At 48.3% G+C, this 27,724-nt stretch overlaps 1 protein-coding gene and 1 long non-coding RNA gene across 2 annotated transcripts in view; both read left to right on the top strand.

Moving 5' to 3' along the window:
- The window catches only part of LRP6 (LDL receptor related protein 6), a 347,763-nt gene that overhangs the window by 10,519 nt on the left and 309,520 nt on the right, over positions 1 to 27,724 (top strand). The window lies entirely within an intron of this gene.
- On the top strand, positions 12,755 to 18,666 carry LOC137419228 (uncharacterized). Its single transcript, XR_010982796.2, has 2 exons — positions 12,755 to 12,972; positions 16,746 to 18,666. It is a non-coding gene; the product is annotated as an uncharacterized LOC137419228 (long non-coding RNA).

Raw genomic sequence — 27,724 nt, 5'->3', positions numbered from 1 at the left:
GGATGGGAGCTCTTTGTAAGTATCACTATGTAGTTGACGATTACCTTCTGCAACGTAATCGGTAGTCGACATCTATCTATAATTCCAGTAATCTCTGTACGTTTGTACGTCTGTACGTTTGTCTGTGACCGCTGTTTCTCGACAACTACCGGTCCGATATACTTGAAACTTGCCAGGTATATTGCTGGGGACCCGAGGATGTGCCTTTTCAAGGTTTGAAATTAATCGGACAAGTACTTACCGAGCTATGGCGATTTAGCCGTTCGCCGTTCGCTTTGGCGTTGCGAATGGACCAAACCATTCATGTAAATAGAGGGGGGGGGGGGGGTTCTGTGGTCGTTCGCTTTGGCTTTGCGAATGGACCAAACCATTCATGTAAATAGAGGGGGGGGGGTTCTGTGGTCGTTCGCTTTGGCTTTGCGAATGGACCAAACCATTCATGTAAATAGAGGGGGGGGGGGGGTTCTGTGGTCGTTGCGAATGGACCAAACCATTCACATCGAATCATCGAATCACATCGAATGGACCAAACCGTTCGCTTTGGACCAAACCATTGCATGTAAATAGAGGGGGGGGGGTTCTGTGGTCGTTGCGAATGGACCAAACCATTCATGTAAATAGAGGGGGGGGGGGGGTTCTGTGGTCGTTACTGCCACGTGGTTTCAAAGTTTTTTTTTGTTGTTGTTGTTTGCACGCATGTTTTTTTGCACCCACGTACGGGCACGCCCTAGGATGTTTACACACACACACCCCTACACAAAATTTTTTTTTTTTTTTTTTTTGGCAAGGAACGGGCACCCACGTACGGGCACGTCCTAGCTTATATATAGTACGGGCATGCCCTAGTAATGACAATGCCAGTACCTTTATCTGCTGGCTTTATGACTATCTTTTCATTGTTTTGGAGATTGTGAAGTGCCCGTCGCTTTTCTCCAATGATGACGTCATCACTGCACGTTGGAATCTACTGCTATGGAACACTGCTCAACAACTACTGGAGATTGTAATAACACAAGTAAAAATAAAATTAATCAAATTGAATGAGAACATCAGCCAAAAGAAGGAGAAGATGTGGAAGAATGTGAATCCTGGACAATACCACCACATAATGGCTCATTCAATGATAAGCTAATGGCTGCTAAACACGACATTGTTAAAGTTAAGGAAAGGAAACTTAAACGTGATGAAATGTTATGCAAGCATATAAAACCATCTCAAGAGAATACACCCATTGCAAACAATAACCAGGTAACTCCAACCACCACTCCCAACCACTTTTCTCCAACCACTTCTGACCAACCACTACAACCACTTCCAACCACTTCTCCACCAATTCAACCACTCCATCTTCAACCACCCCAACCACTCCAACCACTTCCAACCACTTCTCAAACCACTTCTGACCAACTTAAGCATAAACACAAAAATCGACATTATCGTAAAAAACAATACACAAACCGCAGACATCATTACATGCAGAACCGTTCCTCCATGGAAATGAACACAGCTGAGGTTGAAAATAGTCAAACCAACAACAATAGAACTTCTACTGCAACCAAACTTGTAGATCTACCTAAACTCGGGATCATCAATCTTTCCAATCATTCCCTCAGTGAGGCGGAAATAAACCTGCTCTCTAAGGGTTTAAAGTTTTGCCCAATCGCTCCACAAATAGACCAATTACAATTGAAAGAAGATTTAAAAGATTTCTGTAGGCGAATGACATTAAAGGCACACTTTGCTAAAGTACACCCAGCGCCATCAACGCCACAACAAAAAACACCAACAACCACGCATACAATCACATACACCGATACTAATACACCACAACTCACTTTACCTAAACCAAAAAGCACCTGGACACCACGTGTTGACAATCCATATCTACATGTCTATATGGAACAAGTGAGCAATGAAATTGAAAAGGTGGCACAAAAATATAATTGTTCCAGACATAAGGACAATCTTACAAAGGCAGAGCGACGAGCACTTCACAATCTCCAAAATAATGAAAAGATAGTCATAAAGCCAGCAGATAAAGGTACTGCCATTGTCATTATGTCGACTACCGATTACGTTGCAGAAGGTAATCGTCAACTACATAGTGATACTTACAAAGAGCTCCCATCCGACCCTACCCTTCTACATCTTGAAGAGGTTAAAAAGGTAGTAGATTCTATTCGGGTGGATAAAACCATCAAATCTCGCTTGGTTCCGAAAGATCCTCATTGCCCTAACCTTTATTTTCTTCCTAAAATACACAAGGTAAACAATCCAGGTAGACCAATCGTATCTGGCTGCACATGTCCAACTGTTCTCATATCAAAATTTGTTGACTGTCATTTACGTCCTCTCGTGTTGAATCTCTCCTCATACCTCAAGGACACAACCAGTTTTCTGACCCACATCCAAGGATTGAACAGAATATACTCACCTTTCAACTCCCAAACCATTTTAGTCACAGCAGATGTTACATCCCTCTACACTAATATTCCACATTCAGAAGGCCTGTCTGCATGCCGCAAAGCCCTCGATACACGACAAGTCCCAATGCCACCTACTCAAGACCTTATGCGCCTATTAGAACTGACACTCAAACTGAATAATTTCCAATTCAACGGACGACATTACATTCAAACTCAAGGTACCGCTATGGGTACCCCTGTTGCACCATCGTGCGCTAACATCTTCATGGGAATGATAGAGGCCAAGATCAATGCACAACCTCATCACGGAATCTTGGAAAAATCCTGGGTACGTTATATTGATGACATCCAGTTCATCTGGTCAAAATCCCCCCGTAGTCTCACACAATTCCAAAATGAATTAAATTTGATTCATCCGACCATCAAGTTCACATTCGACAGCTCACAGTCCGAAGTTCACTTTCTAGACACATCACTCACGCTTCAAAATAACAGACTCGAAACAGAACTATACACCAAACCAACAGACACTCACTCTTACCTTCTCCCTTCTTCATCTCATCCTAAACATACAATTGCAAGCATACCATACAGTCAAGCACTCAGAGTAAGACGCATTTGCTCAACAAAATGGCAGAAGAAACTTCTCTCTGCCAATTAGAAACACACTTCATTGCAAGAAACTATGACCCTCACTCTGTGCAAGAAGCAATAACCCGAGCAAAACGCATACCGAGAGCAGACCTTCTGACTTACAAACCCAAACCTGCAACTAACCGTGTCCCACTGGTAACCACCTACTCTGCTACCTCATCCCAATTGCCAAGTATTCTGAATAAGGCCCTTCCTCTCCTCCATCAATCAGAAACACTCGGCACCACATTTCCTCAACCTCCACTAACATCATTTCGACGTGGTCGGACACTCAGGGACCTCTTGGTAAAAGCAAAGCACCCACAGCCCCACAACAAAGAAACTAGGATCCCTGGCTTCCATAAATGCACAGCAAACAAATGCATTATTCACAAACATTTACTAGAAGGAAACAAATTCTGTAGTTCTAGCAATGGACAAAAATTCCCCATCACCTCCTATATGAACTGCAAATCTACATGGGTCATATACCTAATCACTTGTCAAAAGTGCAACAAACAATATGTTGGAAAAACTGAGAATACACTCTACACACGATTTAATAACACCCGGTCAGAAATCAATAACTTCCACACCAGTCAGGGCAAATCTCTACCTTACACGATACACTTTAATCAACCGGATCACTCTATAAATGACATTCAGATCTCTGCCATTGAATCAATCACAAATCGATCACACACCACGATTCTGAAACGTGAGTCCTTTTGGATACACAAACTTCGGACAAAAGTCCCTCATGGCATAAATTTTGATGACTAAAGCATGTTCCCACATCAACCCAATCAAATTGTTAACGGTAACCCATTCATTCATTCATTCATTCATCATTCATTCATTCATTCATTCTACCTTTATATGTCATTTATATAAATATATAAATATATTATATGAATATAAATGGGATATGAATATATGCTTGTGTGTTTATGTATGTATATCTCTATATTTGTATATGCACGCGCACCCTAACGGAAGTGACCGTGACGCAATCGGTCACTTCCGTCGAACTTGGGGCTGGTGAGTGAACCTTGGCGTGGCTCTTCCTTCTGTATGCAATTTTTTACTCACATCACACATCTCACACACATCACCATACACACTTGACTGATATACATGCCTGCTGTTTTTGTAGACTCCGAAGAAGACCTTTGTTGGTCGAAAGCTTGTCGACAATTAAAGATCGACGTCCTGAAGCTACGTCCGCGTCTTATTTAATCTAACGATTATATATTCAATACAAATGAGACGCCCTGCTCGTACTTTGGAGTTTCTACTATTTCTTACAGTTATATATATATATATATATATATATATATATATATATATATATATATATATATATATATATATATATATATATGTTGTTACGGACCGCGGATAAGATGTTAATTTGCCGAACGGATGGCGCCGCGGCCCGAACCGTTTTTGCAATGACTAGACCCGATTCTGAACGTTGGCCAAATTGTGCCACAGATATTCAATGAGGAAAAGACAAAGACGACGCTGATGTGAAGAAGAAGAAGACAAAAAGGGTTTGAAATATGAATATGATTTATTTCTATTTACAGGACCAAAGAAACCAAGGAAGAAGGAAAGATAATAAAATAAAGACAGCAGGAATCAAGGAGACACAGTGAAATGCTAGCTTATCTACACAAGCTTAATTAATAAACCCCAGGACAACGTGGAAGACGGACGAACATTCACACTTACACGGGAAATGCAGGCAGGAATGAATGGCTTGGAGATGGGTGGCTGGAGGGGGAGGAAGGCACGGAGCTGGCTGGAGCTTGATCCCGCACGGGACGTCGGGCTGGACCTCGATGGCCGCCGATGCAACCGATCCTGTGGTGTGCGCGGGGTAACGGGTCGGAGCTGCCTGGTGGAGCCAACGCTGCTGGTGGGGGGTCTGGCGTGACGGGTTCTCTCTCCCTCTCTCACAAACCCGCAGGACTCTCTTTAGGCTTGTCCGTGATCTGATCTCCTCCCTCCTCGACTTTCTCTGGGGGCGTCCCTCGTGGGTTATATAAGCCCCACCCTTGACCCTTTTGCGAACCTCCCCCAAACGTTCTCTCTCCGCCCTCTAAAGCCAACCCCTCGTTCTGGGTTGGTCGGCAAGTGCTGGTTCACTCCTCCCCTCTATGACGAGGTGGAGACACGCCTTTCTTCCCCGACCTTACCTTGTGGCTAATGGTGGTTTTGGGGCGATTCGAGCTAGCCCCAGCCAAAGGGCAGCAATGGCGAATGAAGAAAACTGCCCAAATGCAGTTGGCAATTGCAGCAAACCTGGCAAACCTGGCACTTTGAAGATGCCATGTCGGAGGGATCTACCTTATTTAATGCAGTGCAATGGAGTGTCAAATTAATGGAAGACAAGGCCTTACCCTACTACACAGAATAAGGAAATAACTGTCAACAAGGAGGAAATCTATTATTGGCTACGTGGGTGCTTGTGAAATAACTACAGGCACGACCTTTGACCTTTATACAACAACAAATGGAGGAAGGAGGGTCCACAATAAAACAATTAAAAAAACACAATCCTCATATCCACAACACTGCACCCTCCTCCTCTTAGGCACGTCCCGGGCCTCTTACCTTTACTTTTAGTGTGGCACGTAGGTGTAGTTCCCTCTACATTTAACCTGACCCTGAGTGTGACAGTTTTAAAACAGAAATAAATATGTCCCGCTGCTCCATTGCACCCTACCTAACGGACCCACGCCCACAGCTAACCGAATTGCGGAATTGTCTTCAAACTATACATTTACGGTGGGGGCGCATTATTTACAATGACTCTACTTTATTTACAAAACGCAACCCAGGACCTGTGATCATTCTTTTGGGGGGGGGGAGGCAGTCTGCCCTGCATCGATGCACCATGAAAGCACCCACAATGCACCAATAAACCCTCAAGCACCAATCGGTGCACAGTCACCACAGTTCAATAAAAATAAAAAACAACAAACCGAGGTGCTGGTCTTCCTCTTCGGCTCCCTCTGCTGGCCATGGTTCTCTTCCTGGTGTTGTCATCTTCTTTGCTGGCGGCCTAATTGCAATAATAAAAGTGCACAAAATGTGTCAATTGCTTTTATTTATTTATGGCCCACAGGGGGCCGACTAGGGGTGGTTCACCTGTGGGGCATAGGTGCCCTGTGGCCAAGGTCCGCCAGCAAGATCTCGGGCCTTCATGGCCGGTTCCAGCAGAGGGGCCATGCCCCAACCCATGGGGTCCATAAGTGGTGCTCAGCCACAGACATGTGGTCCATAAGGTGGTGCATCGATGCAGACAGCTGTGGTTGCGAGAGGTTTGGGCGCCCAATAGCGGACTCTCGCACACTCCCCTCGGCGCCCAGTGGCGCACAGTCCTCGTGTGGGAGACAAGGGGGGGGGGGGAAAGACAGATGAGCGAGGGGTAAGGTCACAAGGGTACACATCAAACAAGGCAATGCAAGGCGAGGTGCGTATGGAGACGGAGCGGAGAAAAGCTCGTCCCTACCGTACGTCACCCCCCCCCCCTGTCACCTACACTACCCTTGCCCTTACCCCATATGTACAAAATCTACACATTTACAAATTCGTCACTACTGTCACGTCTCCCCATGTCTCTCCTATACCAAATTCGTCACCACAATCCCTCTAACCAAAATTTGCCATCACCAAATTCATCATCAATCCTCATAAGGAGGAAGAGATGGAACATCAGCACAATGTCACACCCACGTCATGATGCGTCTCACAATCCAAACATTTGCACCAAAATAATAAAAACCAACAAACCACGGCATGGTGTGGAGCTTTGTCACCTCAGGTGAGTGGATGCAGATGGTGCGAGATCTCCATCCTAACTATCCTCTAAATGACATTAACACACTTTACACTACCCGGGGTCTTCCCCGCCAATCCATTGGCCAACTTACACTATGGGTTCTAAAAACCAATTCCCATTGACCAAACTGTGGTGCTTATCAATTTGGGGTCTCACTCCCCCGATTCATCTCCCGGTGCCCTTGCACAATTTCTGGGCTGAGTCGTGTCGCTCTCCCAGTAGGTCTACCCACCTGCACACCTCCACCACTGTAGTTACCACCTGAGCTTACCTAGCTCCTCACCCTAACCTATCTAATTGGGGAAGGCCCCTCCTGGCTCTGTCACCCCTCGGTGCCCTCTGGCACTGGGCTACCCGGGTCCGTCCTCCGGATCCTCGGGCCCCATCCACAACAACTACCGGCTCCCAGAGCCCACCTGCGGCCTCACCTGGCCGACATCCTCACAGTGGTGGAGTGCCCAACCAACTACACACACTAACAGGCTACACGCCCAGCCATTTCCACAACACTAATGCACCCATTCAACCATCATTCTTCCACCATGCACCACAGATGCCAATATCCAACCACAATTTACCTGTACCCTCTACCTAACACTTACACTACCCTCCCTGGGTATTCGTGATGGGGGTCCATCCTCCTTTCCCCCATCCACACCTTCGCACCATCCACTCCACTCCACAGTTTCCCCCATACTCACTCCATGACCATCCATTCCATACTCCATCTATCCCACACAACCATTCTCCATTCACCTGTAGTTGCACACCTGTGCAATCACCTGGTGCCACCTGCACCCTCCTTCCTTCCTGGACCATTTGGTCAGCACAACTCACATCACTATCACTCACTCAAACACTGCTCCATACACCTGTCCAGTTGCACACCTGTGCAATCACACCTTTTAACCACACACACGGCATCATCTGAACCACCTGTTGCCCTGCTAACTTAGTGCTCCCCGTCTTCCCTTTAAACTAAGCACATACCACGTCATTATCATCCAAACTAAATCTACCTGCGTCCCCACTACAGGTATCATGGTCACTACCTAACCTTATCGTTACCTATTGTCAATTTCTAGGTCCCTACACACGATATCCTAACCCTCCCGGGCTAGTTTTCACTGCCATACCCCATAGCTAGTGCTCCTTTGCCCCCGCTGTGAGGGATGGCAGTGTTGCCATCCCACCACATCGGGTATCTCTCACTACCAATTTTGCACACCAAATTCCAGCCAATTAAAAATTTGCCTATCACAACCCATCATCTGCCAATCATCAATCTGCCAATCCTTTGCCAATCATCAAATTTTGTTTTTCTAATTTCGGGTCCAAAACACTATCCTCGTCACACGTCTACTCACTTGAGCCTCTCGGTGCGCCAATTCACTTCTACAGCCCGGCTTCGCACAGCCGAGCAATGAATGCGGGTTGCTTGGTGCCGGCGGTTGGATGCGTCCGGAACTCGGTGCAGGGACGGGGGCTTACCCGTGCCGAGATCCCACGCACTACCTCGGCGCGGAGCCATCCAATTGCCCGATCTCGACCTGCCGGAACGTCTCAATAAAAAGTGGTCGCGATGACGACCCTTCCTACCGGGCTGCCCGCTCCGCTTAATGGAGCACGGACGCGGCCGTTCAGAGAGCGGCCCGGCGTGGATCCCGCACGGCGGTTCTTTCGAAACCGCCGCGGTCACAATCCCCGCGGATCCCCGTGGCACGCAAAGCTGCCCTGCACGCACCGAGGGCCCGCTTTGGCTTTAAGTCGCTCTAACCGCTAACCCGGTTAGCGTCGATGCTCCTCTCGCATACTTACACCCCGCAGCCCGTTCCTTGCTCATACATCCAGCCGTTCCCATGCTCCTCGTCATTGCACCTTCTCTTACACACCCAGGTAATCTCATTCCGCTCACAGACTTTGTCACACACCTGACCACCGCACACCTTTGCACACACTCGTCGTTCGCACACCTCACCAACACACCTCTTTGCGCCCCCTCCTCGGTCACCTCCTCTGTGACAACCACAGGTGTGCACTCACTGGCACACCCAATCACGTGCCTCACTACTAACTCCAGTGTGCATTCCCATACACGCTCTACCATTCCAGGTGTGCATCCTTCCATTCCAGGTGTACATCCTCTCTCACCTGCCACAACCAACTCACGCTCCGTCTCACTCTTGCTACTCTTACCACCACTCTCGGTCGCGCATTCACCTTTACTCGCGACCGCGCACTCTATCCTCATGCACCCGTTTTACGCACACTCTCCCGTTACACACTCCGTAACATTCACCACAGGTGTGCCTGCTTCCGTTACATCCCCTGTAACACTTTCCACGATGCGCTTCCATGTCCCCCCCCCCCCCCCCGCACACGCGCTACGACCAACTCACTCTCGACAGCACACTCACTCCTCGGCGTGCACTTTTTCCTCACACACCCCAGAGTCGGACATTCTCGCACACTTCCTCTTTCCATACACTCCGTACCTGTCGCACACTTCACCAGCGGCCTCTCACGAACACCCGGGTCCAAACCAACCCCCAAGCCGACTGAAGCTCCCCTCACATCATATACATTTCCGAATATATCACCACTCACCTTGGCACCTCGTCTCCGCACCTCCTTCGCCACCTGCAAACTCTTTATTTGGTTAGCGAGCACATCATCACGATTTGAGCACCGACCTTGTACATATTCCATCACCTCCTCCTCTATCTCCCTCTTAGTTTCCCTCCGTCTCTTCTTAATTTCACTCACCCCCTCTTCCACTTCCTCTAACTTTTGCTTCACCTCTTTTATTTCCCGGTGCGTCTCCTTAATTTCGTCCTCTAACGCCACCTTAACTGTTTCTATGTGCGTCCTCACCTCTCGGTCCTTTGTCTCCATTGCCTCCGTCACCTCGTCCAACCTCGTTGTCAGTCCCTCACGTGCCATCTGACATTCCCTCTTCGTCGCTATCAAGTCATTTTTGAGTTATTTTTGTGTTGCCTTTAACCCTCTAGTACCGCAGTGTTCTTTTGTACCTGCTCCACTAACTCCGTCTGTCCCACCGTCAGCTGTTCTACTCCCCTCGTCAGACCCTCTATGCCCCCCTGTAACCTAGCCGTATTATTCCTCACCTCTTTCTCCATACGCTTCTCACCTCGCTTTACCTCCTCACGTACCCCCGAGACCTCCTCGCTTACACCTCGTCTGATCTCCTCTCCCATTTCTCCCATCTCTTTAGTAGATGCCACCCTCATCTGTCCCAATTCATCCCTCTGAGCATCCAATTTCCCTTCCAACCCGATTTTCACCTCCTCTATCTGGTTCCCCATCTGTTTGATTTCCCGGGCGGATTGCTCCCCTATTTCCCACAATTTGCCTTCCATCTTATTTTCTAGCCCCGTTAACCCATTCTTCACCTCTTTTATCCCGTTGTCTAACCCCTCAAATTTATTGTCTAAACCCCCAAATTTGTTGTCTAGCCCCCCGATTTTTCCATCGAGCCCCCCCGATTTGGCTTCCCATATCATTCCTCAATTTGTTTAACCCATCTTCCATCTGGCCACCCATTTCTCTTCGCTCTCGGGTGGATTTATCACTTTGGGCATCCATTTTTGCCATCATTTGAATCATAAAGACTCGCATGTACTCTGGCATCTCGGGCTCGGCTGCTGCGACCACGGGCACGGCTAAATTTGTTGCCGCTACAACCACGTGCGCAAGGTCGCCATTTCGCGCACCTGATACCTCCTCAACCACATCACCATTGCTCTCCTCCATTTCTTCCCTCTGGTCCTGGGTTACCCCTAACCCCTCTTCTAATGCCCCCACCGGCATCCCTCCGCCTTGACTATCCATGGCACGATGGTCAATTTAAGATTTTATAAAACAAATTTCGGCCCACTCGTAATTTGAGCGCACTAAGCGCTTCAGGTCCGTATCCCAATCCTGGCACCAATTGTTACGGACCGCGGATAAGATGTTAATTTGCCGAGCGGATGGCGCCGCGGCCCGAACCGTTTTTACAATGACTAGACCCGATTCTGAACGTTGGCCAAATCGTGCCACAGATATTCAATGAGGAAAAGACAAAGACGACGCTGATGTGAAGAAGAAGAAGACAAAAAGGGTTTGAAATACGAATATGATTTATTTCTATTTACAGGACCAAAGAAACCAAGGAAGAAGGAAAGATAATAAAATAAAGACAGAAGGAATCAAGGAGACACAGTGAAATGCTAGCTTATCTACACAAGCTTAATTAATAAACCCCAGGACAACGTGGAAGACGGACAAACATTCCCACTTACACGGGAAATGCAGGCAGGAATGAATGGCTTGGAGATGGGTGGCTGGAGGGGGAGGAAGGCACGGAGCTGGCTGGAGCTTGATCCCACACTGGACGTCGGGCTGGACCTCGACGGCCGCCGATGCCACCGATCCTGTGGTGTGCGCGGGGTAATGGGTCGGAGCTGCCTGGTGGAGCCAACGCTGCTGGTGGGGGGTCTGGCGTGACGGGTTCTCTCTCCCTCTCTCACAAACTCGCAGGACTCTCTTTAGGCTTGTCCGTGATCTGATCTCCTCCCTCCTCGACTCTCTCTGGGGGCGTCCCTCGCGGGTTATATAAGCCCCACCCTTGACCCTTTTGCGAACCTCCCCCAAACGTTCTCTCTCCGCCCTCTAAAGCCAACCCCTCGTTCTGGGTTGGTCGGCAAGGGGTGGTTCACTCCTCCCCTCTATGACGAGGTGGAGACACGCCTTTCTTCCCCGACCTTACCTCGTGGCTAATGGTGGTTTTGGGGCGATTCGAGCTAGCCCCAGCCAAAGGGCAGCAATGGCGAATGAAGAAAACCGCCCAAATGCAGTTGGCAATTGCAGCAAACCTGGCAAACCTGGCACTTTGAAGATGCCATGTCGGAGGGATCTACCTTATTTAATGCAGTGCAATGGAGTGTCAAATTAATGGAAGACAAGGCCTTACCCTACTACACAGAATAAGGAAATAACTGTCAACAAGGAGGAAATCTATTATTGGCTACGTGGGTGCTTGTGAAATAACTACGGGCACGACCTTTGACCTTTATACAACAACAAATGGAGGAAGGAGGGTCCACAATAAAACAATTTAAAAAACACAATCCTCATATCCACAACAATATATATATATATATATATATATATATATATATATATATATATATAATTATATATACAGTAGAAAATATCTTGTATTAATCTTAAAATGTCACTTTCTTTGAATAATCTTGAAGCAAGGAATCTGACAGATTGCAAGTCAAATTTGGGTTCTCCAATTGGTACGCTAGCACACCGGCAGTGGCAAAAAAGTGACAGTGCCGAGGGATTACACAGCAGGACTCCACATAATTGAGCCATCCAATCTGCTACTATTATCGTTCAACAGACAATTTGAATTTTTTCTTTTTAACTCACCATTTTAGGCCTAATAAAGGTGATAAAATAAGTTTGCAGTACAATTTAACCTGACATTTTGGGTACACGAAGCAAACTGCAAGAACAAGCCAACAGAGATGAGAGAACACATCAGCCCACAACTGCCCCAGATAAATCTCTGTTGAAAAGTGTTGTTCGTGAAAAAGTTTAAACTTGGCGAGAAAGACGTCGTAACAAAAGAGCAGAACAGAGAGACAATTTGACAAATGCAACTGTTTAACAATTAAGAGTCAATTTGGATTCATGGAGTTTTGTTGCTGTTCCCTTAATAAACAAATCTTTGAGTCTCTACATTTTTAACACAATGCTATGTTGTTGTATCCATGGCAATCTGAACTTTTTTCATTGTCAATTTTTCTCTTTTGTCTACCAGAAATTATTCTGACATTGGAGGACAGCTTGATGCTTGTGTGAGCATTTCGAAGTTGCTTGATCTGGGTTCGATTCCTGAAGAAATTGGATCGAAGATAAATTGCTATTTTGATGCTTTGCCGACAGAGTTAAAGAGAACATTATGGAGATGTTAAGATGGATTTTTCGTCTCGTGGCATTCACTTGTCAACATCAACGATCCCTCGACATCATGTGAAAAGAGTAGGTCACTGTGTTACAGTGCTCTGTCCAAAATGTCAATATTGCATTCTGACTTTCTCACCAAAGTCTGAGTGACATCGCTGATCATAATTTTATTAGATGACAATCTTGTTTTAACCTGTACCCTCCGAATTAATGTCCATCAACATGGTAGGCTCATAAATCGTGGCATTGGTGTTACTGAAGCAGTTGTTATATTTACCCTGCGCTTGCTAAGCGAGATGCGGAGTTAAGTGATCCGTTGCGTACGAACGTACGTACGCCGTACATACATGTCTACATTTTATAAATTTCTTTTTTGGCATCCATTGATCCGATTGACATGAACTTTTCTCCATAGCATGCGTCTACACGTGTATATTTTTTAGTAATAATTATGACGTCATAGGTCACATGGTGCAGGCGCCATATTGGAAAACCGAAAAGATTGGACCTCAAAATCTCCAAAATCACTCCATGGAAAAAATTTAAACATGGCTCATTGTAAAGAACTACGCATGGGAAATAAGTGTTGTTAACGATGATGTAATTGGTGCCTTCATGATGACACCATGATTCGACAAGTACAAAACTTCATCCGATCAAGCCGAAATGTCTTGAGCGTCATCTAGGGATAAATTGGTGGAGAAAAAAAAATGATGACGTCATCGTTCACGTGGTTCGGCCGCCATCTTGGAAAAACCGAAAACATTTGCACCTCCATATCTCCAAAAGTGCTGCATAGAAAAAATTGAGACATGGCTCATTATAAAGTACTCTCCATGTGAAATAACATATATTAATGATGATGTCATAGGTGCCTCCATTATGATGTCATAATTCGACAAGCAAAAAACTTCACCCGATCAAGATGAAATTTCTTCAGCATCATCTTGGGATAAATTGATAGAGAAAAAAAATGATGACGTCATCGGTCACGTGGTTCGGCCGCCATATTTGTTTTAACACAAAGGCCTTAAAAACCACTGAAAATACGTCCTGGTGAGGGTCTGCAATCTCTCATTGCTCTTTCTAGTTACTTTTGTAATGAGAAGTGGCTTTGGAAAACATGGTAGGCGGAGAGAGAACGGAGCTTCTCCATACGCTTCTCACCTCGCTTTACCTCCTCACGTACCCCCGAGACCTCCTCGCTTACACCTCGTCTGATCTCCTCTCCCATTTCTCCCATCTCTTTAGTAGATGCCACCCTCATCTGTCCCAATTCATCCCTCTGAGCATCCAATTTCCCTTCCAACCCGATTTTCACCTCCTCTATCTGGTTCCCCATCTGTTTGATTTCCCGGGCGGATTGCTCCCCTATTTCCCGCAATTTGCCTTCCATCTTATTTTCTAGCCCCGTTAACCCATTCTTCACCTCTTTTATCCTGTTGTCTAACCCCTCAAATTTATTGTCTAAACCCCCAAATTTGTTGTCTAGCCCCCCGATTTTTCCATCGAGCCCCCCTGATTTGGCTTCCCATATCATTCCTCAATTTGTTTAACCCATCTTCCATCTGGCCACCCATTCCTCTTCGCTCTCGGGTGGATTTATCACTTTGGGCATCCATTTTTGCCATCATTTGAATCATAAAGACTCGCATGTACTCTGGCATCTCGGGCTCGGCTGCTGCGACCACGGGCACGGCTAACTTTGGTGCCGCTACAACCACGTGCGCAAGGGTGCCATTTCGCGCACCTGATACCTCCTCAACCACCTCACCATTGCTCTCCTCCATTTCTTCCCTCTGGTCCTGGGTTACCCCTAACCCCTCTTCTAATGCCCCCACCAGCATCCCGCCGCCTTGACTATCCATGGCACGATGGTCAATTTAAGATTTTATAAAACAAATTTCGGCCCACTCGGAATTTGAGCGCACTAAGCGCTTCAGGTCCGTATCCCAATCCTGGCACCAATTGTTGCGGACCGTGGATAAGATGTTAATTTGCCGAGCGGATGGCGCCGCGGCCCGAACCGTTTTTACAATGACTAGACCCGATTCTGAACGTTGGCCAAATCGTGCCACAGATATTCAATGAGGAAGAGACAAAGACGACGCAATTGTGAAGAAGAAGAAGACAAAAAGGGTTTGAAATACGAATATGATTTATTTCTATTTACAGGACCAAAGAAACCAAGGAAGAAGGAAAGATAATAAAATAAAGACAGAAGGAATCAAGGAGACACAGTGAAATGCTAGCTTATCTACACAAGCTTAATTAATAAACCCCAGGACAACGTGGAAGACGGACAAACATTCACACTTACACGGGAAATGCAGGCAGGAATGAATGGCTTGGAGATGGGTGGCTGGAGGGGGAGGAAGGCACGGAGCTGGCTGGAGCTTGATCCCACACGGGACGTCGGGCTGGACCTCGACGGCCGCCGATGCCACCGATCCTGTGGTGTGCGCGGGGTAACGGGTCGGAGCTGCCTGGTGGAGCCAACGCTGCTGGTGGGGGGTCTGGCATGACGGGTTCTCTCTCCCTCTCTCACAAACTCGCAGGACTCTCTTTAGGCTTGTCCGTGATCTGATCTCCTCCCTCCTCGACTCTCTCTGGGGGCGTCCCTCGCGGGTTATATAAGCCCCACCCTTGACCCTTTTGCAAACCTCCCCCAAACGTTCTCTCTCCGCCCTCTAAAGCCAACCCCTCGTTCTGGGTTGGTCGGCAAGGGCTGGTTCACTCCTCCCCTCTATGACGAGGTGGAGACACGCCTTTCTTCCCCGACCTTACCTCGTGGCTAATGGTGGTTTTGGGGCGATTCGAGCTAGCCCCAGCCAAAGGGCAGCAATGGCGAATGAAGAAAACCGCCCAAATGCAGTTTCAATTGCAGCAAACCTGGCAAACCTGGCACTTTGAAGATGCCATGTCGGAGGGATCTACCTTATTTAATGCAGTGCAATGGAGTGTCAAATTAATGGAAGACAAGGCCTTATCCTACTACACAGAATAAGGAAATAACTGTCAACAAGGAGGAAATCTATTATTGGCTACGTGGGTGCTTGTGAAATAACTACGGGCACGACCTTTGACCTTTATACAACAACAAATGGAGGAAGGAGGGTCCACAATAAAACAATAAAAAAAACACAATCCTCATATCCACAACAATATATATATATATATATTTATATATATATATATATATAAAATTATATATACAGTAGAAAATATCTTGTATCAATCTAAAAATGTCACTTTCTTTGAATAATCTTGAAGCAAGGAATCTGACAGATTGCAAGTCAAATTTGGGTTCTCCAATAGGTACGCTAGCACACCGGCATTGGCAAAAAAGTGACAGTGCCGAGGAATTACACAGCAGGACTCCACATAATTGAGCCATCCAATCTGCTACTATTATCGTTCAACAGACAATTTGAATTTTTTCTTTTTAACTCACCATTTTAGGCCTAATAAAGGTGATAAAATAAGTTTGCAGTACAATTTAACCCGACATTTTGGGTACACGAAGCAAACTGCAAGAACAAGCCAACAGAGATGAGAGAACACATCAGCCCACAACTGCCCCAGATAAATCTCTGTTGAAAAGTGTTGTTCGTGAAAAAGTTGAAACTTGGCGAGAAAGACATCGTAACAAAAGAGCAGAACAGAGAGACAATTTGACAAATGCAACTGTTTAACAATTAAGAGTCAATTTGGATTCATGGAGTTTTGTTGCTGTTCCCTTAATAAACAAATCTTTGAGTCTCTACATTTTTAACACAATGCTATGTTGTTGTATCCATGGCAATCTGAACTTTTTTCATTGTCAATTTTTCTCTTTTGTCTACCAGAAATTATTCTGACATTGGAGGACAGCTTGATGCTTGTGTGAGCATTTCGAAGTTGCTTGATCTGGGTTCGATTCCTGAAGAAATTGGATCGAAGATAAATTGCTATTTTGATGCTTTGCCGACAGAGTTAAAGAGAACATTATGGAGATGTTAAGATGGATTTTTCGTCTCGTGGCATTCACTTGTCAACATCAACGATCCCTCGACATCATGTGAAAAGAGTAGGTCACTGTGTTACAGTGCTCTGTCCAAAATGTCAATATTGCATTCTGACTTTCTCACCAAAGTCTGAGTGACATCGCTGATCATAATTTTATTAGATGACAATCTTGTTTTAACCTGTACCCTCCGAATTAATGTCCATCAACATGGTAGGCTCATAAATCGTGGCATTGGTGTTACTGAAGCAGTTGTTATATTTACCCTGCGCTTGCTAAGCGAGATGCGGAGTTAAGTGATCCGTTGCGTACGAACGTACGTACGCCGTACATACATGTCTACATTTTATAAATTTCTTTTTTGGCATCCATTGATCCGATTGACATGAACTTTTCCCCATAGCATGCGTCTACACGTGTATATTTTTTAGTAATAATTATGACGTCATAGGTCACATGGTGCAGGCGCCATATTGGAAAACCGAAAAGATTGGACCTCAAAATCTCCAAAATCACTCCATGGAAAAAATTTAAACATGGCTCATTGTAAAGAACTACGCATGGGAAATAAGTGTTGTTAACGATGATGTAATTGGTGCCTTCATGATGACACCGTGATTCGACAAATACAAAACTTCATCCGATCAAGCCGAAATGTCTTGAGCGTCATCTAGGGATAAATTGGTGGAGAAAAAAAAAATGATGACGTCATCGTTCACGTGGTTCGGCCGCCATCTTGGAAAAACCGAAAACATTTGCACCTCTATATCTCCAAAAGTGCTGCATAGAAAAAATTGAGACATGGCTCATTATAAAGTACTCTCCATGTGAACTAACATATATTAATGATGATGTCATAGGTGCCTCCATTATGATGTCATAATTCGACAAGCAAAAAACTTCACCCGATCAAGATGAAATTTCTTCAGCATCATCTTGGGATAAATTGATAGAGAAAAAAAATGATGACGTCATCGGTCACGTGGTTCGGCCGCCATATTTGTTTTAACACAAAGGCCTTAAAAACCACTGAAAATACATCCTGGTGAGGGTCTGCAATCTCTCATTGCTCTTTCTAGTTACTTTTGTAATGAGAAGTGGCTTTGGAAAAAGGCCATGAAAAATGCCTTGAAGGAACTCCAGGGAAGCGTCAGGAAGGGTCATGTTATTATCTCTTGTGGGGTATATAGACTACAGTAGATCTACGATCAGGTGCATTCATCGACGTGATAAACATTGACTGATGTATGGATTCCTCCAAGTTTATTTCAGTTTTGTGTTAAACAGCATTAGCAAATGTTTAAAAAGGTAATCGAATGTGTTTGTGGTTTATAATATTTTTACTTTTGGAAGAGGTGCTCCCATGAAAATACCACGATAAGGTATTTATACACGTTAACATGGCGTTTGGCCAAGGAGCAAAAACCCCTTGGAGAGATGGGATTTTATTAGTATTAATATTGTTTTGTAATAATATTAATATTATGCTATTATCATTAGTTTTATTAGAAGCGGCCTTGGAAAAACGCCATGATAAAGCTATCTTAACACGGATATACACCTCAACACGCATCCCCATTAGTGGGGAAAGCCCCCTTGTGGGAGAAATCCCCCTTGGGGAAGGGTGGGAAATGCCCCTTCGTCCTCCTGTCAAGTTTGGTTGAGATTGGATAAATAACGACCGAATGTATTGCAGTCAAAAATCGTCAGACACCAAATTGTGCATTTTCGTGTGATACACTGAATATACATATCAAACTCTTTGGTTTGGTGGTTAACGACTTGTATATTTGGGTAGCACACTTACCTTTGAGTTGTCTGGTCTCCCTGATTTGTGACCGATGATAAACTGTGAGATTGGCGGATTGCAGGCACATTGCCAAAGATGGACTCTGAGCTGCGTGTCCCGTCTGCCAGAATTAGTTGGTGGACATTAATACCCCCAGGTTGTCCTTTGCAAAGAGTTGGCGAGTTATCGCCGGCACGCTGGCTAAGTTCTTGCTCTGACCTACAGGGAGGCACTGCATCGGTGATGCGTAATGGAACAGCTGCGATAACCGATGCTGCATGCGAACGAACCACGCGAAATGACAATAACTTGGTGGGTGGCAGCGGAATGGCAGCTGATGTCTTTCTAAAATTGATATTATTCTGAAATGGAGATGAATCTGAAAAAGGAGTCCATGTTATATCATGCAGAGACAGGAGCAGTATGCATGAAACAGGCGCAGCATGTAATAAATTGGAGACCGGAGTAGCATGCAGGAAACAGTGAAGCACGGGCAGCCTGTAAGTACACAAACCTCAGGAGAAAAATGCATCGTCCATCTATGTGAATTATCAAATTGCCATATCAAACATGCAAACACCAATATATTCCTGTTGCACAGTAATCATTGCAATTCAAATGTTTCCACTTATCCTTATAAAATGTTGAGATAAAATAAACTGGCAGGATATGTGTGGATCATCTCCCATTAATGCAATTTGGCTCCACCTATAAAGTAATCTGATTGGTTGCTGGGGCAATTTACCTGCTCATTACAAACACATTTTTGAGTCAAGGAACAGAGAGAAAAAATTTGTCCAGCATTTTTTGCAAGAAATTTATTTCCCCCAGCATAACATGAACTGTAACGTTGTAGCCTACGTTCAATCTTCTACGCAAGAGGAATTACCTGGTTTGCCAATGCAGTGGTGTTTACCTGCCAATGGCGATGAATTGTATCGAGGAAACCTGCACAAAACCAGATTGGAAAGTTGAGCAATACTGAATGACAAAAGTGCATGTTGTAAGGAATCCAGTGAGGCCACAAAGTGAGCAATGGAAGCCTGCTACTGTGGGGTGTGGGCATCATGGGGTTTAAAAGTTCATTTTCACACTTTGTGAAACAAGATTAATACTAGAACGGCACCTCCGCCTGGTTGACCATATCACTCAATGGTGAAGAATCACTGAAAAAATTAAATAATTCTCATATCCCAATCCATGTTCAGATCTTCAACAAAGTCGAATCGATTCTTCCTTGTCAGACTCCCAACCGGTCCACCAAGTTTCGTCCAAATCCGTCCACAACCTTTTGAGATATCCCGCAATGTATAGTTTTTAGCCCGATGTCCCAATGGTGAAGATTCACTTTTGAAATTCTAGAAGCCGGATCCAAAATCCGAATCTTCACCAAAATCGAATCATTTCGTCTTTGTCACATACGTTACATCTCTGCCAAATTTCGTCCGAATCCGTCCACAGCTTTTTGAGATATTTTGTTCACAAACAAACAGACAGACAAACAGACAGGGGTGAAAACATAACCTCCATCCACCTTTGGTGGCGGAGGTAATAAATAATGTCATCGAAAAAAAAACTTTTAAAATTTTTTTTATTAAAACGGAAACAATTATAACATTCCTGTTAATAAATCACTTTTATAATCATGTGACGTCAAAATTGCACTCCCATGGAGTCCCCGCCGTGTAATGTCCGAGGAATCAAACCCCACATAGACATCGCTCAAACGGAAGGTTTCGTTTCAGACACCTTCCAGAAAAATTTTGCTCATTTAATATCACTTCTTTTGGAACCCAAGAGTATTGTCGCATGTACGGTCGCCACGTCACCGAACACGGCGGCGATCTCTCTGCAAAGATGGCTGTGCCTCAGGCAATTTAACTCAAAACGCACCCGAGCGGAGAATACGCTTTGCAGTACTTCGAATGAAATCGAAACCCTGTCGGTTATTAATTAGGGTTGGGAGGTTCGGAGGATCCATCCACCGAGGCTTATGTCGTCAGCACAATGGGTTTCTGCATTTGTTTGAACTAGTAATACCAGCTCTCTCCGGGAGTGAAATGTGGTGTCAATACCCCCCTCCCTTTGGCAGAGATCAGTGGTTAAACCACTTGCACAATTCCGCATGTGCAGGCGATAATTGCAACTTGTCTCCCCAATTGGCACAGCCGTTTTCGATTCTATAATGATCAGGCCTGCACACACACAGAGAATTCCCTTATTTTAAAAAGACCCGGAGAGTTCATAGAACACCTTACCCCGGGCAGTCTGGAGAAAAGGCAAATGGGAAGGGTCTTTTCTGCTCTTGCTTTGTGTTTCCAAGCATTATCTATATTTCCTATGAGCCATGAGTTTGGCTGAATCTCGATATTACCCAACGCCGAGAGCAGCAAATTCCATTTTTCGAGATGGCGTAAAATGGAGTAACATTTTGTCCAAGTACTGCTAAGCTGGAGGTTTTTGGAAGTGCTAACAAGACGATTTGTGTTTTACAGTGTTGAAGTACATCATTAAAATGAAATAAAATATTAAAGCGCGGCGTTACGCGCGCTGCTTGTGAGCAAGGAGGAAGCGGACAAGCGGTAACATATAAACGTCTTTATTGAAAGACTACACTGTAACACTGAACTCCTCCGTGCTGGTCGCCCGGTGTATATCATGAGGCCACGCCTACCCCTCGGGCATGGCCACCGCCCACTTGGTGCGTGGAATGATGTCACCACGCCAGTGAGCTTTTGTGTCCGCCACACGCGCCCCCCCAGAATTCCCGCGCACCTGGAGGGCCAGTTTGTGGGGCAGTCGAATGACCCGGCCGAAGCGCCCCCTGGCGATCGGCGGCGTCCGGGGTGCAGGGATACCAGGTGGGATGCCCCTGGCTGCCCCTGGGATGGGTGCAGGACCGGGGGGCGCCGTGGCGGCGGGGCTGGGCGGTGCCGGGGGTCTGCCCGCAGGAGGGCGGCCCCGACGTGGGGGTCGGGCCACTGGCGGTGGATGGTCCACATCGAGGTGGGCCGGCTTGAGGCGGTCTACCGAAACGCGGTCAGGAGTACCGCCGATGTCCAGGGTGAAGTGCTTCGCCCCGGTCTCCAGCACGCGGAAAGGCCCGTCGTACGGGGGCCGCAGTGGTGTCCGATGGGCATCGTGGCGGACGAAGACGTACTCCGCCGTGCGAAGCTCCGGGGCGACGTGCGTCGGTGGGTGCCCGTGGCATGCCGTTGGCACCGGGGCGAACCTCTGGGCGGTCTCTTGCAGAGCGGAGCGCTGCTGTGCCGCGGACCATGGTGCCGTGGAGTCGGGGAGGAACTCGCCCGGCACCCGCAGCGGTTGCCCGAAGACCAACTCCGCCGCGGATGCGCGCAGGTCCTCCTTGGGCGCCGTCCGGAGGCCCAGCAGGACCCAGGGGAGCCTGTCGACCCAGCCGCCGTCGCGGAGGGTGGCCCGGAGCGCGGCCTTCAATGAGCGGTGAAATCGCTCACACAGGCCGTTAGCCTGGGGGTGGTAGGCCGTGGTTCGGTGCAGCCGGACCCCGAGCCCCTGCGCAACCGCCCCCCAGAGCTCCGAGGTGAACTGGGGGCCGCGGTCGGATGAGATGTCTGAGGGGGCGCCGAACCGGGCGACCCAGGTGGCGATGAAAGCCTGCGAGACATCGGCCGCCGTTGTCGACGCCAAGGGCACGGCCTCCGGCCACCGGGTGGTGCGGTCCACCATGGTGAGGACGTGGGTGAAACCCCGCGAGGGGGGCAGAGGTCCCACCAGGTCCACGTGGACGTGGTCAAACCGGCGTTCCGGCACCGTGAACGGGGCCAACGGGGCCTGGGTGTGCCGGTGCACCTTGGCGCGCTGGCACGCGAGGCATGTCCTGGCCCAGCCGCGGACGGCCTTCCGGAGGCCATGCCAGACGAACTTGTCGGCGATCAGCCTTTGGGAGGCCCTCGCGCCCGGGTGGGACAGGCCGTGGATGGCGTCAAACACCTGGCGCTGCCAGCCCGCGGGCACAATGGGGCGAGGACGCCCGAGGGAGACGTCGCACAAGAGGGCCGCGCCCGCGCCGTCGAACGGCACCTCGGTGACGCGGAGGCCCGTGACGGCGGTCCGCAAGGCCTGGACGTCGGGGTCAGCGGCCTGGTCCGCTGCCATCCGGGCATAGTCGATGCCTAGGTGGACTGCGTGGGCGACGGCCCGGGAAAGGCAATCCGCAACCGGGTTGTCCTTCCCCGCGACGTGCTGGATGTCCGTCGTGTACTCGGACACGGCCGAGAGGTGACGCTGCTGCCGGGCCGACCACGGCTCGGTGACCTTGCCCATCGCGAAGATCAGCGGCTTGTGGTCGACGAAGGCAGTGAACGCCCGGCCCTCGAGCAGATGGCGGAAGTGCCTGACCGCCAAGTGAAGTCCGAGCAACTCGCGGTCGAAGGTACTGTAACGGCGTTCGGGCGGGCGAAGCTGCCGGCTAAAGAACGCCAGCGGTTGCCAAGCTCCACGCACCCATTGCTCGTGCACCGTGCCCACCGCGTAGTCCGAGGCATCGGTGGTGAGGGCGATCGGTGCATCGGGCGCCGGGTGCGCGAGCATGGTGGCGTTAGCCAAGGCGAGCTTCGCGCCCGTGAACGCCGTGTCCATCTGCTCGGTCCAGGTAACGTCGCCTTTGCCCGGCTTACCTCGGAGAGCTTCGTGCAGGGGGCGCAGGAGCTGGGCGATACGGGGCAGGAACCGATGGTAAAAGTTCACCATGCCCAGGAACTCCTGCAGCCCTCTGATCGTGCGGGGGCGCGGAAACCCCTTCACCGCCTCCACCTTGGCCGGCAGGGGGACGGCTCCGTGCCTGGTGACACGGTGCCCCAGAAAATCGATTGTGGCGGCGCCGAACCGGCACTTTGCGGGGTTCACAATCAGGCCATGCTGGCCCAGGCGTTCGAAGAGCGTGCGGAGGTGGCGTAGGTGCTCTTCGCGGGACGCGCTGGCGACGAGGATATCGTCCAGGTAGACGTAGACAAAATCCAAGTCGTGCAGGACGCTGTCCATCAGTCGCTGGAACGCCTGAGCCGCATTCTTCAGACCGAAGGGCATGCGCAGGAACTCGAAGAGTCCGAATGGCGTGATGACCGCCGTCTTCGGGACGTCCTCCGGCCTGACGGGGACCTGATGGTAGCCGCGTATGAGGTCCACCTTCGAGAAGAAGGACCTGCCCGCCAAACGGGCGGAAAAGTCCTGAATGTGGGGGACGGGGTAGCGGTCGGGAGTCGTGGCGTCATTGAGACGGCGATAGTCCCCGCACGGTCGCCATCCCCCGCCGGGCTTCGGCACGATGTGCAGCGGCGACGCCCAAGCGCTCTCTGAGCGCCGAACGATGCCGAGTCGCTCCAGGGTAGCGAACTCCGCTTTTGCCACCGCCAGCTTCGTCGGCTCGAGGCGGCGTGCCCGGGCGTAGACCGGTGGCCCGACGGTGGGGATGTGATGGGCCACCCCGTGCTTGACGGCCCCCGCCGAGAAGGTGGGCCGCGTGAGGGCCGGGAAGCCGGCGAGGAGGCGGGTGAATGCGTCCGCTGCCGGAAGCGTACAGACCAACGTGGCCGGAACCGAATCGTTCGGCAAGCCGCTTGGTAAGCCGCTCGTTGAGCTGGGCAACGCACATGCGAGCGAGCTGAACGTCTCGGCCTGGACAAGCCGTCTGCGCTTGACGTCGACCAGGAGCCCATTAGCGCACAGGAAGTCCGCGCCAAGCAGTGCCATGGGCACGTCGGCGGTGACGAACGTCCATCGGAAAACCTGCCCTCCAAACCGCAGAGAGAGGCAGCGTTTTCCGTACGTACGGATGGGCGTCCCGTTCGCGGCAAGCAGCGCGGGGCCCCCACCCGCGGCGTGCTTGTCTGACGTGCCGGCGGGAATGACACTCACCTGTGCTCCCGTGTCGCACAGGTAACGGCGCCCGGAGAAGGTGTCCGTTATGAACAGCAGGCTGCTCGAACTGCCGGCGCTCATCGCCACAATTGAGCGCCGGCCCGGGCGTTTCCCGACCCGTTGAAGGAGCACGGCGGATGACACCGCCGAGCTTCGTGGCCGAACTTGGCGTGGAACCAGCACCAGGTGGTGGAGCTGGAGGAGCGCGGCTGGCTCCGCCAGGCCAGTGGAGTCGACGGGTTTCCCCGCGGTGGCGGTTTTCGCCGCGGCGGTGGGCGGGGCGTGGCGGCGTTCACGAGGTGCGTATCAGCATGCTGCTGAACCACAGCGTGCTGTAGAAGATGATGCTGTGGAACATCAGCGTGCTGTAGAAGATGATGCTGTGGAACATCAGCGTGCTGTAGAAGATGATGCTGTGGAACATCAGCGTGCTGTAGAAGATGATGCTGTGGAACATCAGCGTCGAAGGCCGTGACGGCCACGCCAACGCTCGCCCGCGTGTCCGAAGCGGCGAAGTACTTGTCCGCCTCGGCCGCCAATGCTCGGGGTTCCGTTAGCCCGGTCCCGGCCAACGCGAGGCGAACCTGCGCTGGAAGTTGGCGACGGAAAAGCGCCCGGAATAGCGAACCGGGGGCTTCGTCGCCCAACAGTGACAGCATATGGTCCATTCGGACCGACGGGCGCGTCTCACCGAGCTCGGGGAGATCCAGGAGGCGATCGGCCCGTGCGTCGTCCGTGAGGCCGAACGTGGCTAGGAGTAGCCGCTTGAGTGCCTCGTACTTGTGGCCGTCCGGTGGGTGGTGAAGGACGGACACAACTCGAGCGGCCGTGCCGGGCCCGAGGGAGGCGACGACATGGCAGTAGCACAGGTCGTCGTTGGTGAGGCGCCGAAGCTGAAATTGGGCTTCGGCTTGAACGAACCAGACTTCGGCCTGGGCCTCCCAAAATTCGGGAAGTTTAATCGCCATTGCCTTGTCGTTGGCCATTGCAATGGCGTCGTGTTCGGAAGGATCGCTACGGCAGATCCAACGTCGAGGGTCACCAGTAAAGCGCGGCGTTACGCGCGCTGCTTGTGAGCAAGGAGGAAGCGGACAAGCGGTAACATATAAACGTCTTTATTGAAAGACTACACTGTAACACTGAACTCCTCCGGACTGGTCGCCCGGTGTATATCATGAGGCCACGCCTACCCCTCGGGCGTGGCCACCGCCCACTTGGTGCGTGGAATGATGTCACCACGCCAGTGGGCTTTTGTGTCCGCCACAATATAAGCTTTAAAGGTTGTAGAAAAAGTTTTTTGGGAAATTTACTCCCGTTGATGCACCATCTTTTACACTCCTTTATTTAACACGTTAAACTAGTTATTTGTGCCTGTTGTTTGTGTCCTTTATGGCATCCTTAAAATAGTAAATTTCCTGTTTGGAATGATCTTCAATTTTGTTCGATTTTCAGACGGGCAGACCAACTAAAACAATTACTTTAGTTCACTGTGTGCACTCGGGACAAGTTTCCTTACTTCCCCTGTACTGTATTTGGCAAATTCAGACCCAAAGTACAGTACTGATAAACTGCACGTTCATGTTACGCATTGTTCAAAATATAAATTTAAATAGAAACAAGAAAGAGCAATCAGAGATTGCAGACCCTCGCCAGGACGTGTTTTAATGGTTTTTAAGGCTTTTATGTTAACACAAATATGGCGGCCGAACCACGTGACCGATGACGTCATTATTTTTTGGTATCCACCAATTTATCCCTAGATGATGCTCAATAAATTTCATCTTGATCGGATGAAGTTTTGTACTTGTCGAATCATGGTGTCATCATGAAGGCACCAATTACATCATCGTTAACAACACTTATTTCCCATGCGTAGTTCTTTACAATGAGCCATGTTTAAATTTTTTCCATGGAGTGATTTTGGAGATTTTGAGGTCCAATCTTTTCGGTTTTCCAATATGGCGCCTGTACCATGTGACCTATGACGTCATAATTATTACTAAAAAATATACACGTGTAGACGCATGCTATGGGGAAAAGTTCATGTCAATCGGATCAATGGATGCCAAAAAAGAAATTTATAAAATGTAGACATGTATGTACGGCGTACGTACGTTCGTACGCAACGGATCACTTAACGCCGCATCTCGCTTAGCAAGCGCAGGGTAAATATAACAACTGCTTCAGTAACACCAATGCCACGATTTATGAGCCTACCATGTTGATGGACATTAATTCGGAGGGTACAGGTTAAAACAAGATTGTCATCTAATAAAATTATGATCAGCGATGTCACTCAGACTTTGGTGAGAAAGTCAGAATGCAATATTGACATTTTGGACAGAGCACTGTAACACAGTGACCTACTCTTTTCACATGATGTCGAGGGATCGTTGATGTTGACAAGTGAATGCCACGAGACGAAAAATCCATCTTAACATCTCCATAATGTTCTGTTTAACTCTGTCGGCAAAGCATCAAAATAGCAATTTATCTTCGATCCAATTTCTTCAGGAATTGAACCCAGATCAAGCAACTTCGAAATGCTCACACAAGCATCAAGCTGTCCTCCAATGTCAGAATAATTTCTGGTAGACAAAAGAGAAAAATTGACAATGAAAAAAGTTCAGATTGCCATGGATACAACAACATAGCATTGTGTTAAAAATGTCGAGACTCAAAGATTTGTTTATTAAGGGAACAGCAACAAAACTCCATGAATCCAAATTGACTCTTAATTGTTAAACAGTTGCATTTGTCAAATTGTCTCTCTGTTCTGCTCTTTTGTTACGATGTCTTTCTCGCCAAGTTTAAACTTTTTCACGAACAACACTTTTCAACAGAGATTTATCTGGGGCAGTTGTGGGCTGATGTGTTCTCTCATCTCTGTTGGCTTGTTCTTGCAGTTTGCTTCGTGTACCCAAAATGTCGGGTTAAATTGTACTGCAAACTTATTTTATCACCTTTATTAGGCCTAAAATGGTGAGTTAAAAAGAAAAAATTCAAATTGTCAGTTGAACGATAATAGTAGCAGATTGGATGGCTCAATTATGTGGAGTCCTGCTGTGTAATTCCTCGGCACTGTCACTTTTTTGCCACTGCCGGTGTGCTAGCGTACCTATTGGAGAACCCAA

Source organism: Myxine glutinosa, chromosome 1, assembly GCF_964187855.1.
Source record: "Myxine glutinosa chromosome 1, kmMyxGlut1.1, whole genome shotgun sequence".
Classification (NCBI taxonomy): Eukaryota; Metazoa; Chordata; class Myxini; order Myxiniformes; family Myxinidae; genus Myxine; species Myxine glutinosa.
This window is presented reverse-complemented; position numbering and strand designations above follow the sequence as displayed.